Source organism: Lagenorhynchus albirostris, chromosome 2 (assembly GCF_949774975.1).
Source record: "Lagenorhynchus albirostris chromosome 2, mLagAlb1.1, whole genome shotgun sequence".
Lineage (NCBI taxonomy): Eukaryota > Metazoa > Chordata > Mammalia > Artiodactyla > Delphinidae > Lagenorhynchus > Lagenorhynchus albirostris.
The window spans coordinates 99,390,910-99,404,081 of record NC_083096.1 but is presented as its reverse complement, the minus strand read 5'-3'; the positions used below and the strand labels follow the sequence as shown (position 1 = coordinate 99,404,081).

Below are 13,172 nucleotides of genomic sequence, written 5' to 3'. Positions count from 1 at the left end.
GTAAGTGGTCTTTTCCTTGATGGGTATTAACTGTATAGTCATGGAAATATTATTAACAATCAGAGCAAGAAACTTTATCACAGATTTGGCAGAGTTAATTTATTCCTTTTAGCTTTCAGAAATCTTTCATAAAAATAGATAGCACAGAGTCTAATGTATAATCTTGTTGTGAGTGGTTGGTTATACATTGAGATATCTGACACCCAGTTGTTAGAAGATCAGAAAAATGCAGAGCCCAACTGAAAGGCTAATTGTGTTTTGTGTCACATGTGGCATCACAGCAAAAGAGAGGCACACCGTGGGGGAAGAACACACTTTCTGAAGGCTGAGAGCCATTCATTTTGCAGCATGTCCAAACACATCTTATAGAGAAGAATAAATTTGTTCCATCTTCCTTACCTTCATTCAGGAATTTAATAATTCATTCATCAAAATATCTTTAAAACATATAGCTGATTCATTTTGTTATACAGTAGAAACTAACACAATATTGTAAAGCAATTATACTCCAATAAAGATGTTAAAAAGAGATCTTTAAAAATACATGAAGGAAAATAATTTATTTATATAATATTCCAACATAACATTTCTCTGGTTTCAGTACAGGAAGCAAAGATACTTGACATTGATTGATTCAGTGATTATCAGACTTTTCTCTCTTACCACATCACTTTTCCTGATTCAGCTGTTACATTGAGTCTTCAAGAGCCGTTATCAATGAGACATATGGCTCTCAGTCCTTTGAATCCAGCTTGCTTGAAAAAACAAACAAACAAGCCATCAAAATGGTGTACAGAAGGGTAAAGAGGTGGAAAAAGCCATCTCACTAACTCCAAATACTTATGGGTCACTGCCATCACCAGCATACAGGCTATGTAGCTCCATTGCTGTTATTTTTCAAGCCCATAATTCTTTGAAAAGCCTGTGGCCCCATATAAATATGACACAGAACTTGAATAACAATATGGTATTGATTCTGAAATGATGTTTTTTAAATACTTTATATTTGATACACGAAAACCTGGTTGCCTCAACAGATTTGTTAGCTGTACAAATATCCTTTTTTTTTTTTTTTCATTGTGACTCAGTAAAATGAAAGGCTGTCAGATCACAGTTAGGTTTGGTAAAGAAAAGAAACATTGAGGTGGGGTAATCCTATTTGATTATATAGTAACAATGGATAATATTTTTTAACAGATACTACATCAAGTAATTTACACACGGAAAAGTCTTTACTTGATATTATGAGACCAAACCAATTATTACTTTAAAAATAGCTTGAACAATCTCACACAACAATCCATGTGATTCACACCAAAGTCTGTGCTCTTAACCCCTCCCTAAACTGCCTTCCCTATCTGAGAAATCCAGGTCTTTGTTTTTGATAAACACAAGTTACTCTGTGTTTCCCTGAAGCACTGGCTCTACACTGGTGGAGAGCCGTGGAATTCTCCCAGCAAAATCCCTTGGAAAAGGAAGACAGTGTCATACAGAGGGACGAAGAGACACTGCTGCCAGCCACAGCCAGTATCTTTCCCCTTTAGAAAGCCTGCTGAGTGGCAGAGAGGAGGAAATATCAGTGTCAACCAGTCTGGTGATCTAACAGGTAAGACTGAGAAATAACTAACAGTAGACCTGTTGGATAGGCTTTTATCTTGTCTCTGTGCGGAGTGACTTCACTTCCTAGAATATCTGTAAAATTAGGAAATGTATTAGCTGACTGTTAAATTATTTTCTAACTCAAATTATGTGAGCCTAAGAAACATGGCATTAGATCGTAGTTTCCTCTTACTTTTACCCCAGCCCCTGTCTTAGAACATGTTACTTCCTTTCTAATGCTCACTTCAGCCAGTATTGTTTCTTTCTTAACAAGAACATGCAGAGTTAGGAGAGAAAGTGGAATAGTGAAGGTGCAATTGTCAATGCCACTTTAAACTACAAGATTTCAAAGAAATTGTGCTGTTCTTCCAAGTTAGTTTGTCAAAGCCTCAAACCACAAAATAACATTCTAAGCAAAAACCTCAATTCTAGCTATTGGGAAGAAGTTTGAAACAGGCCTATTGGTACTGTAGTGCTTACTGACATTTCAATGACAAGGAGTGCCAAGATATACTTTGTAAATCCAGCACAAACATACTAATCCATTTATTGAATGTCATTCGGAATTTCTACTCCAGCTTTGCAGTGGTCTTTTGGTAAATATTAGCCCAGTTTCTTACTAGTGTGTTTAACTTAGTTAATATCAGTGCCCTGTTTATGATGCCAAGACAGGGTTATTCTAAGTTCTAGGTGTGATTTCCTCACTTGGTACCATGATGCAAAATGCATGTTGTATCATTCTCAATGGAGAAAAACTGAAAGCATTTCCTCTAAGATCAGGAACAAGACAAGGTTGCCCTCTCTCACCACTATTATTCAACATAGTTTTGGAAGTCCTAGCCATGGCAATCAGAGAAGAAAAAGAAATAAAAGGAATCCAAACTGGAAAACAATAAGTAAAACTGTCACTGTTTGCAGATGACATGATGCTATACATAGAAAATCCTAAAGATGCCACCAGAAAACTACTAGAGCTAATCAATGAATTTGGTAAAGTAGCATGATATAAAACTAACACACAGAAATCTCTTGCTTTCCTATATACTAACAACAAAAAATTTGAAAGAGAAATTAAGGAAACACTCCCATTTACCATTGCAATGAAAAGAATAAAATACCTAGGAATAAACCTACCTAAGGAGGCACAAGAACTGTATGCAGAAAATTATAAGACACTGATGAAAGAAATCAAAGACAATACAAACAGATGGAAAACCATGCTCTTAACCATGCTCTTAGATTGGAAGGATCAACATTGTGAAAATGATTATTGTACCTAAAGCAATCTGTAGACTCAGTGTAATCCCTATCAAGCTACCAATGGCATTTTTCACAGAACTAGAACAAAAAATTTTACAATTTGTATGGAAACACAAAAGACCCCAAATAGCCAAAGCAATCTTGAGAAAGAAAAATGGAGCTGGAAGAATCAAGCTCCCAGACTTCAGACTATACTACAAAGCTACAGTCATCAAGACTGTATGGTACTGGCACAAAAACAGAAATATAGATCAATGGAACAGGATTGAAAGCCCAGAGATAAACCCATGCACCTATGGTCACCTTATCTCTGATAAAGGAGGCAAGAATATACAACTGAGAAAAGACAGCCTCTTCAATAAGTGGTGCTGTGAAAACTGGACAGCCACATGTACAAGAATGAAATTAGAGCACTTCCTAACACCATACACAAAAATAAACTCAAAATGGATTAATGACCTAAGTGTAAGGCCAGACACTATCAAACTCTTAGAGGAAAACAAAGGCAGAACACTATGACATAAATCACAGCAAGATCTTTTTGGACCCACCTGCTAGAGAAATGGAAATAAAACCAAAAATAAACAAATGGGGCCTAATGAAACTTAAAAGCTTTGGCACAGCAAAGGAAACCATAAACAACATGAAAAGACACACTCAGAATGGTAGAAAATACTTGCAAATGAAGCAACTGACAAAGGATTCATCTCCAAAATATACAAGCAGCTCATGCAGCTCAATATCAAAAAAACAAACATCCCAATCCAAAAATGGGCAGAAGACCTAAACAGACATTTCTCCAAAGAAGACATACAAATGGCAAGAGGCACATGAAAAGTTGCTCAACATCACTAATTATTAGAGAAATGCAGATCAAAACTACAAAATTACCTCACACCAGTCAGCATGGCCATTATCAAAAAATCTACAAACAACAAATGCTGGAGAAGGTGTAGAGAAAAGGGAACCCTCTTGCACTGTTGGTGAGAATGTAAATTGATACAGCCACTATGGAGAACAATACGGAGGCTCCTTAAAAAAGTAAAAATAGAACTACCATACGACCCAGCAATCCCACTACTCGGCATATACCCTGAGAAAACCATAATTCAAAAAGATATATGTGCCACAATGTTCACTGCAGCACTATTTACAAGAGCCAGGACATGGAAGCAACCAAAATGTCCATCAACAGATGAATGGATAAAGATGTGGCACATATATACAATGGAATATTAGTCAGCCATAAAAAGGAAAGAAATTGAGTTATTTGTAATGAGGTGGGTGGACCTAGAGTCTATCATACAGAGTGAAGTCAGTCAGAAAGAGAAAAACAAATACTGTATGCTAATGCACATATATGGAATCTAAAAAAACAGTACTAATGAACCTAGTATCAGGACAGGAATAAAGATGCAGGTGTAGAGAATGGACTTGAAAACACAATGGGGGAAGGGCAAGTTGGGAAAAAGTTAGAGTGTAGCATTGACATATATACACTACCAAATGTAAAATGGATACCTAGTGGGAAGCTACTGTATAGCACAGGGAGATCAGCTCGATGCTTTGTGATGACCTAGAAGGGTAGGATAGGGAAGGTGGGAGGGGGGCTCAAGAGGGAGGGCATATGGGGATACATGTATACATATAGCTGATTCACTTTGTTGTACAACAGAAACTAACACAACATTATCTCCAATAAAGATATTTTTAAAATGCATGTTATAGACTATTTGCAATCATGACTATATTTCTTCAGATAACAAAGACACCTTAGCTCTAAGGAGCTTTAATACTGTTGTATCTCCAAATCCTTTGGTAAAAACATCACAGGAAAAGAAAGGATTCACAATTTTTTTTTTAGTGCTCTCCAAGCCCCACAGCACCCAATATGAGACTATTCCCAGATTGTCTTATGGCTCCATATGCAACAAGTTCAACTTTTGGTTGACTCGGTGAGTCAGTTCAGTGAAGCAACTTGTCAGTTTCATATTATGTAATGGTTTAACCAATTTAACTGAATTGCCAGGGAGTTTGAAACAGCAAGCAATCAACTCAGGCAAAGCAGTTAAAGTGATTTTTACCTGTAGGTATAGTCTAACCGTCTGATATGAAGTTCTATAAGTTAGTATGTTTTATCTACACAAAATTATGTTTTCTTTATTATAAAATATTCCTATTGTTTTGGCCTGTTCCTTCTTCTTTTTTTATTATTTAAAAAAATTTACATGTATTTATTGAGTGTCTATAAAAAGTAAAATCTGTTCAGGGAAGAATAAAACCCAGAATGGTCTGAAATTCATAGAAAAGGTTAAAGGAAAAAATGCATTATCTCTATTAGCTATCTCTATTTCAGAGAACTAGACCCCAGAAAGGGCAATGCTGGGAAAAGGTTGGAGTTATTGCGAGTGGGGCTGTGGGACTCCTTGACCCCCATGACATGCTTGGAAAGAACAGAGAAACAATCACATGTGAAAATATAGTAGGATAAAATCTGAACGTTTATAATGAAGACCATTTGCCAGACCTGGGTGAACTCCATTCAAGAGAATGACAGAATCTGCTCCACGAAATCATGAAGATCAGAGTTGCCTCAAGCCTAGAATATAGCAGTTGTCAAATTTTCAAAATGGTAGAAATAATATATTTTAATATATATAGAAGAGTAAATTTTATTTTGATTTTTTCAAACTAAGAATGGACTGGTATTGATTAGATGACATGTAAGCACATAGAAAAGATGGGCACTGATAAGCAGAATGAGTTCACCAAGAGCAAGTTAAGCCATATTAATAACTTAGCAGATCAGCGGAATGCCCAGAGAGCTGAGTCAAGGATAAAATTTAGGTTCATGTGCTCTATGTTTGTCATGGCATAACTCTTTTTTTTTCCTTAACATCTTTATTGGAGTATAATTGTATAATTGCTTTACAATCTTGTGTTAGTTTCTGCTGTATAACTAAGTGAATCAGCTAAACATATACATATATCCCCATATCCCCTCCATCTTGCGTCTCCCTCCCACCCTCCCTATCCCACCCCTCTAGGTGGTCACAAAGCACTGAGCTGATCTCCCTGTGCTATGTAGTTGCTTCCCACTAGCTATCTATTTTACATTTGGGAGTGTATATATGTCAATGCTACTTTCTCACTTCGTCCCAGCTTGCCGTTCCCCCTCCCCATGTCTTCAAGTCCATCCTCTACATCTGAGTCTTTATTCCTGTCCTGCCCTTAGGTTCATCAGAACCTCCTTTTTTTTTTTAGATTCCATATATATGTGTTAGAATATGGTATTTGTTTTTCTCTTTCTGACTTACTTCACTTTGTATGACAGACTCTAGTTCCATCCATCTCTACAAATAACTCAATTTCATTTCTTTTTATGGCTGAGTAATATTTTATTGTATATATGTGCCACATCTTCTTTATCCATTCATCTGTCGATGGACACTTAGGTTGCTTCCATGTCCTGGCTCTTGTAAATAGTGCTGCAGTGAACATTGTGGTACATGTATCTTTTTGAATTATGGTTTTCTCAGGGTATATGCCCAGTAGTGGGCTGCTGGGTCATATGGCAGTTCTATTTTTACTTTTTAAGGAACCTCCATATTGTTCTCCATAGTGGCTGTATCAATTTACATTCCCACCAACAGTGCAAGAGGGTTCCCTTTTCTCCACACCCTCTCCAGAATTTATTGTTCCTAGATTTCTTAATGATGGCCATACTGACCGGTGTGAGGTGATACCTCATTTTAGTTTTGATTTGCATTTCTCTAATGATTAGTGATGTTGAGCATCTTTTCATGTGTTTGTGAGAAATCTGTATGTCTACTTTGGAGAAATGTCTATTTAGGTCTTCTGCCATTTTTGGATTGGGTAGTTTGTATTGTTTGACATTGAGCTGCATGAGCTGCTTGTATATTTTGGAGATTAATCCTTTGTCAGTTGCTTCATTTGAAAATATTTCCTCCCATTCTGTGGGTTGTCTTTTCATCTTGTTTATGGTTTCCTTTACTGTGCTAAAGCTTTTAAGTTTCATTAGGCCCCATTTGTTTATTTTTGTTTTTATTTCCATTTCTCTAGCAGGTAGGTCAAAAAGGAACTTGCTGTGATTTATGTCATAGAGTGTTCTGCCTATGTGTTCTTCTAAGAGTTTTATAGTGTCTGGCCTTACATTTAGGTCTTTAATCCATTTTGAGTTTGTTTTTGTGTATGGTGTTAGGAAGTGTTCTAGTTTCATTCTTTTACATGTAGCTGTCCAGTTTTCCCAGCAACACTAATTGAAGAGGCTGTCTTCTCTCTATTGTATATTCTTGCTTCCTTTGTCGAAGATAAGGTGACCAAGGTGCATGGGTTTATCTCTGGGCTTTCAATCCTGTTCCATTGATCTATATTTCTGGTTTTGTGCCAGTGCTATACAGTCTTGATTACAGTAGATTTGTAGTATGATCTGAAGTCAGGGAGCCTGATTCCTCCAGCTCTATTTTTCTCTATCAAGATTGTGTTGGCTATTCAGGGTCTTTTTTTCCATACAAATTGTAAAATTTTTGTTCTAGTTCTGTGAAAAATGTCATTGGTAGCTTGACAGGGATTGCATTGAATCTGTAGATTGCTTTCAGTATTATAGTCATTTTCACAGCAGTGTTTTTTCCAATCCAAGAACATGGTCTATCTTTCCACCTGTTTGTATCGTATTTAATTTCTTCCATCATTGTCTTATAGCTTTCTGCATAGAGGCCTTTTTTCTCCTTAGGAAGGTTTATTCCTAGGTATTTTATTCTTTTCATTGCAGTGGTGAATGGGAGTGTTTCCTTAATTTCTCTTTCAGATTTTTCATTGTTAATGTATAGGAATGCAAGCGATTTCTGTGAATTAATTTCACATCCTGCTACTTTACCAAATTCATTGATTAGCTCTAGTAGTTTTCTGGTAGCATCTTTCGGATTCTCTATGTATAGTATCATGTTATCTGCAAACAGTGACACTTTTAATTCTTCTTTCCTGATCTGGATTCCTCTTATCTCTTTTTCTTCTCTGATTGCCGTGGCTAAAACTTCCAAAATGATGTTGAATGATAGTGCTGAGAGTGGCTATCTTTGTCTTCTTCCTGATCTTAGAGGAAATGGTTTCAGTTTTTCACCATTGAGTATGATGTTGGCTGTGGGTTTGTCATAAATGGCCTTTATTATATTGAGGTAGGTTCCCTTTATGCCCACTTTCTGGAGAGTTTTTACATAAATGGGTGTTAAATTTTGTCAAAAGCTTTTTTCTGCATCTATTGAGATGATCAGATGGTTTTTCTCCTTCAATTTGTCAATATGGTGTATCACATTGATTGATTTGTGTATATTGAAGAAACCCTGCATTTACTGGGAAAAACCCCACTTGATCGTGGTGTATGATCCTTTAAATGTGCTGTTGGATTCTGTTTGCTAGTATTTTGTTGAGGATTTTTGCATCTATGTTCATCAGTGATATTGGCCTATAGTTTCCTTTTTTGTGACATCTTTGTCTGGTTTTGGTGTCAGGGTGATGATGGCCTTGTAGAATGAGTTTGGGAGTGTTCCTCTCTCTGATATATTTTGGAAGACATTGAGGAGGATAGGTGTTAGCTCTTCTCTAACTGTTTGATAGAATTCACCTGTGAAGCCATCTGGTCCTGAGCTTTTCTTTGTTGGAAGATTTTTGATCACAGTTTCCATTTCAGTGCTTGTGATTGTTCTCTTCATATTTTCTATTTCTTCCTGGTTCAGTCTTGGAAGGTTGTACTTTTCTAAGAATTTGTCCATTTCTTCCAGGTTGTCCATTTTATTGGCATATAGTTGCTTGTAGTAGTCTCTTATGATCCTATGTATTTCTGCAGTGTCAGTTGTTTCTTCTTTTCCATTTCTAATTCTATTAATTTGAGTCTTTTCCCTTTTTTTCTTGATGAGTCTGGCTAGTGGTTTAATCAATTTTGTTTATCTTCTCAAAGAAACAGCTTTTCATTTTATTGATATTTGTTACTATTGCCTTCATTTCTTTTTCCTTTATTTCAGATCTGATCTTTATGATTTCTTTCCTTCTGCTAAGTTTGGGGACTTTTTTGTTCTTCTTTCTCTAATTGCTTTAAGTGTAAGGTTACGTCGTTTATTTGAGCTGTTTCTTGTTTCTTGAGGTAGGATTGTATTGCTATAAACTTCCCTCTTAGAACTGCTTTTGCTTCCTCCCGTAGGTTTTGGGTCATCGTGTTTTCATTGTCATTTGTTTCTAGGTATTTTTTGACTTTCTCTTTGATTTCTTCAGCGTTCTCTTGGTTATTTAGTAACATATTGTTTAGCCTCCATGTGTTTGTATTTTTTACAATCTTTTTCCTGTAATTGATATCTAGTCTCATAACATTGCTGTCAGAAAAGATACTTGATATGATTTCAATAATCTTAAATTTACCAAGGCTTGATTTGTGACCCAAGATATGATCTATCCTGGAGAACGTTCCATGAGCACTTGAGAAGAAAGTGTATTCTGTTGTTTCTGGATGGAAACTCCTATAAATATCAATTAAGTCTATCTGGTCTAATGTGTCTATTAAAGCTTGTGTTTCCTTCTTTATTTTCATTTTGGATGACCTGTCATTGGGGAAAGTGGGATATTAAAGTCCCATACTATTACTGTTACTGTTGATTCCCCCTTTTATTGCTGTTAGCATTTGCCTTATGTATTGAGGTGCTCCTATGTTGAGTGTGTAAATATTTACAATTGTTATGTCTTCTTCTTGGATTGATCCCTTGATCATTATGTAGTGTCCTTCTTTGTCTCTTGTAATAGCCTTTATTTTAAAGTCTATTTTGTCTGATATGAGTATTGCTACTCCAGCTTTCTTTTGATTTCCATTTGCATGGAATATCTTTTTTTATCCCTTCACTTTCAGTCTGTATGTTTCCCTAGGTCTGAAGTGGGTCTCTTGTAGACAGCATATATACAGGTCTTGTTTTTGTATCCATTCAGCCAGTCTGTGTCTTTTGGTTGGAGCCTTTAATCCATTTACATTCGAAGTAATTATCGATATGTATGTTCCTATTAGCATTTTCTTAATTGTTTGGGGTTTGTTATTATAGGTCTTTTCCTTCTCTTGTGTTTGCTGCCAAGAGAAGTTCCTTTAGTATTTGTTGTAAAGCTGGTTTGATGGTGCTGAATTCTCTTAGCTTTTGCTTGTCTGTAAAGCTTTTAATTTCTCCATTGAATCTGAATGAGGTCCTTGCTGGGTAGAGTAATCCTGGTTGTAGGTTTTTCCTTTTCATCACTTTAAATATGTCCTGCCACTCCCTTCTGGCTTGCAGAGTTTCTGCTGAAAGATCAGCTGTTAACCATATGGGGTTTCCCTTGTATGTTATTCGTTGCTTAGTGTTTAGACAAAGATGTCCAGAGAGCTTTCACTGATTGATATTACATGGGGCTGGGAGGTCTCTGGTTGTCCAATATCCTGTAGTTGGCCCTCCCTCCTCAGAGGCTCAGTCCCAACACCTGGCTGGATCAACAAGACCCTGCCACAGGGCTCAGAAGAAAAGGAAGAGAGAAAACAAACAAACAGACCCTAGGACAAATGGGAAAAGCAAACCTAAACAGACAAAATCACACAAAGAAGCATACACATAGACACTCACAAAAAGGGAAAAAGGAAAAAAAAAAAGGAAAGAGAGCAACCAAACCAATAAACAAATCCACCAATGATAATAAGCACTAAAAACTAAACTAAGATAAACATGAGACCAGAAACAAATTAGATGCAGAAAGCAAATTCGAAGTCTACAGTTGGTTCCAAAGTCCACCCCCTCAATTTTGGGAACATTCATTGTCTATTCAGGTACTCATCTGATATGGGGTTTATCAAGTTGACTGTGGAGATTTAATCTGCTGCTCCTGAGGCTACACAGAGAAATTTCCCTGTCTCTTCATTTTCTCACAACTCCTGGGGTTTAGCTTTGGTTTTGGTCCTGCCTCTGTGTGTAGGCTGCCCTCAGGGGTCTTTTCCCTGCCCAGACAGGAGTAGGTTAAAGAAGAAGCTGATTAGGGCTCTCTTGCTCACTCAGGCCAGGGAGAGGGAGGGGTACTGTAGTCATAATTGGAATGTGGGGTGAGCTTGCGGCAGCAGAGACCTGTATGACATTGCAACAGCCTGAGGCACACCGTGTGTTCTCCCGGGGAAGTTGTCCCTGGATCACGGGACCCTGGCAGTGGCGTGCTGCACAGGCTCTTGGGGGGAGTCTGGGTAGTGACCTGTACTTGCACACAGGATTCTTGGTGGCTGCAGCAGCAGCTTTAGTGGTTCATGCCTGTCTCTGGTGTCAGAGCTGATAGCTTCAGCTTATGCCCTTCTCTGGATCTCATTTTGGTGGTGCTCTGCCTTCTGTGGGCAGACAGAGAAGGAATCCCCTCTCCTCGTGCACCCTGAAACAATGGTCTCTTGCCTCTTAGGCAGGTCCAGACTTTTTCCCGGACTCCCTCCCAGCTAGCTGTTGCGCAGTAGCCCCCTTCAGGCTGTCTTCACACAGCCAACCCCAGTCCTCTCCCTGGGGTCTGACCTCCGAAGTCCAACCTCAGCTCCCAGCCCCCACCCGCCTCAGCAGGTGAGCCGACAAGCATCTCAGGTTGGTGAGTGCTTATTGGCAATGATCCTCTGTGGCGGAATCTCTCTGCTTTGCCCTCTACATCCCTGTTGCTGTGCTCTCCTCCGTGGCTCTGAAGCTCCCCCCCCCCACTGCCCGTCCCCACAAGTGAAGGGGCTCCCTAGTGTGTGGAAACTTTTCCTCCTTCACAGCTCCCTCCCAAAGGTACAGGTCCCGTCCCTATTCTTTTGTCTCTGTTTTTTTTCTTTTGCCCTATCCAGGTACATGGGAATTTTCTTGCCTTTTGGGAAGTCTGAGGTCTTCTGCCAGCGTTCAGTAGGTGTTCTGTAGGATTTGCTCCACATGTAGAGGTATTTTTGATGTATTTGTGGAGAGGTAGGTGATCTCCACGTCTTACTCCTCCGCCATCTTGAAGGTGTCTCCCTGTTTATTCTTCTAAAATAACGTTTACATGGACACATCCTGAATTTTATTTATTTATTTATTGGTCAGCATAAATTTCCTTTAATAATTTCTCCATTTCCAGTAGGATTTCATTTTGAGGTTTAACATATGAATCCAGTGTAAAGTTCTACAGTTTTAGTAAATCTGGATTTCAAGTCATTTAAGATGAAAATGGAAATGAAAAGTTTACTTAAGAAGTTTAATTTTCTTCTTCTATAACGTCTAAGTCTTCATCTTCTTCATCGTCCTCTTCTGCTTGTTGATCCTTTCTTAGTCAACAAATAGTTACCTGTCCTGCTCCAGATAAACACTTAGCTGACAGTGATCTCTGAAGAGGTGACTTTGAATTTGCTCTGACGATATCTAAATGACATAAATAATCTGGTGGATACAGAGAATTTTGGAAAACCTCTAAATCTTCTTCATCAATCTGTTGTATATTTTGGTAGGAAGCAGTGTAGAACTCTAAAGCTTTGCTGTGAAATAACATTTCGATAATGATAAATTCTGAAAATACAGTCTTTATATCCATTATTTTCTGCTTTTCAAAATTGTCAATAGTTTCCTCCAAATGACGAGTTATTCAGGTAGCATCCCTTGTAGCTCTTTGTAATTCAGTTTCTGCCTGTGTAATAACATATCAGTCAGACGGGTTTCTCTGACATATTCTTTCTGAGTTAACAGTTGAAAAGCTTCTTGATTCCTTGCTGTTAATGTTACTTTGAGGTCATCTCGTTTCATTTCTACAATGGTTCCATAAGCTTTCAAATGTTCAACTACTTTGGCTTCAAGTCTTTCAACGTCTGCTTGTCAATAATTCTGAAGTTTGGCAAACTCGTCAGCAAAGTTTTTCAGGCCCTGATTTAAATTTGGGGTCTCTGTAGAGACATACACATTGATTTCATTCACCAGGAGTTCTGCTTTGTATCCCAGTCTGGCAGTTTTCTGCACATAAGCAGCAAAGATTTAGCACAGCTCTCCAAAATACTTCTCCACATTTGTGACAGCAACTTACAATTGAGCATCCTGGTTCCGCAAGCTGCATTTCAACATCTTGCCTCACACACAGCCAGAGACTGCAGGCTGGGGCCCAAAGACAGGGGCTCCGAGGCACCCAGGCCCATCCTGGATTTAAAAAAGAAATAAATGTAAAATAAGTAATTTCTAGATTTACCTTTATAGTCTATTGAAAAGGGCTTTAACTTGGCAGTGCAAAACAAATTTAATGCACAGCACTTTAACGAATATCACTACTCAAGAACA

At 37.9% G+C, this 13,172-nt stretch overlaps 1 pseudogene; it reads right to left on the bottom strand.

Moving 5' to 3' along the window:
• Positions 1–12,108: 12,108 nt before the first annotated feature.
• On the bottom strand, positions 12,109–12,962 carry LOC132516061 (CBY1-interacting BAR domain-containing protein 1-like; annotated as a pseudogene).
• Positions 12,963–13,172: the final 210 nt, after the last annotated feature.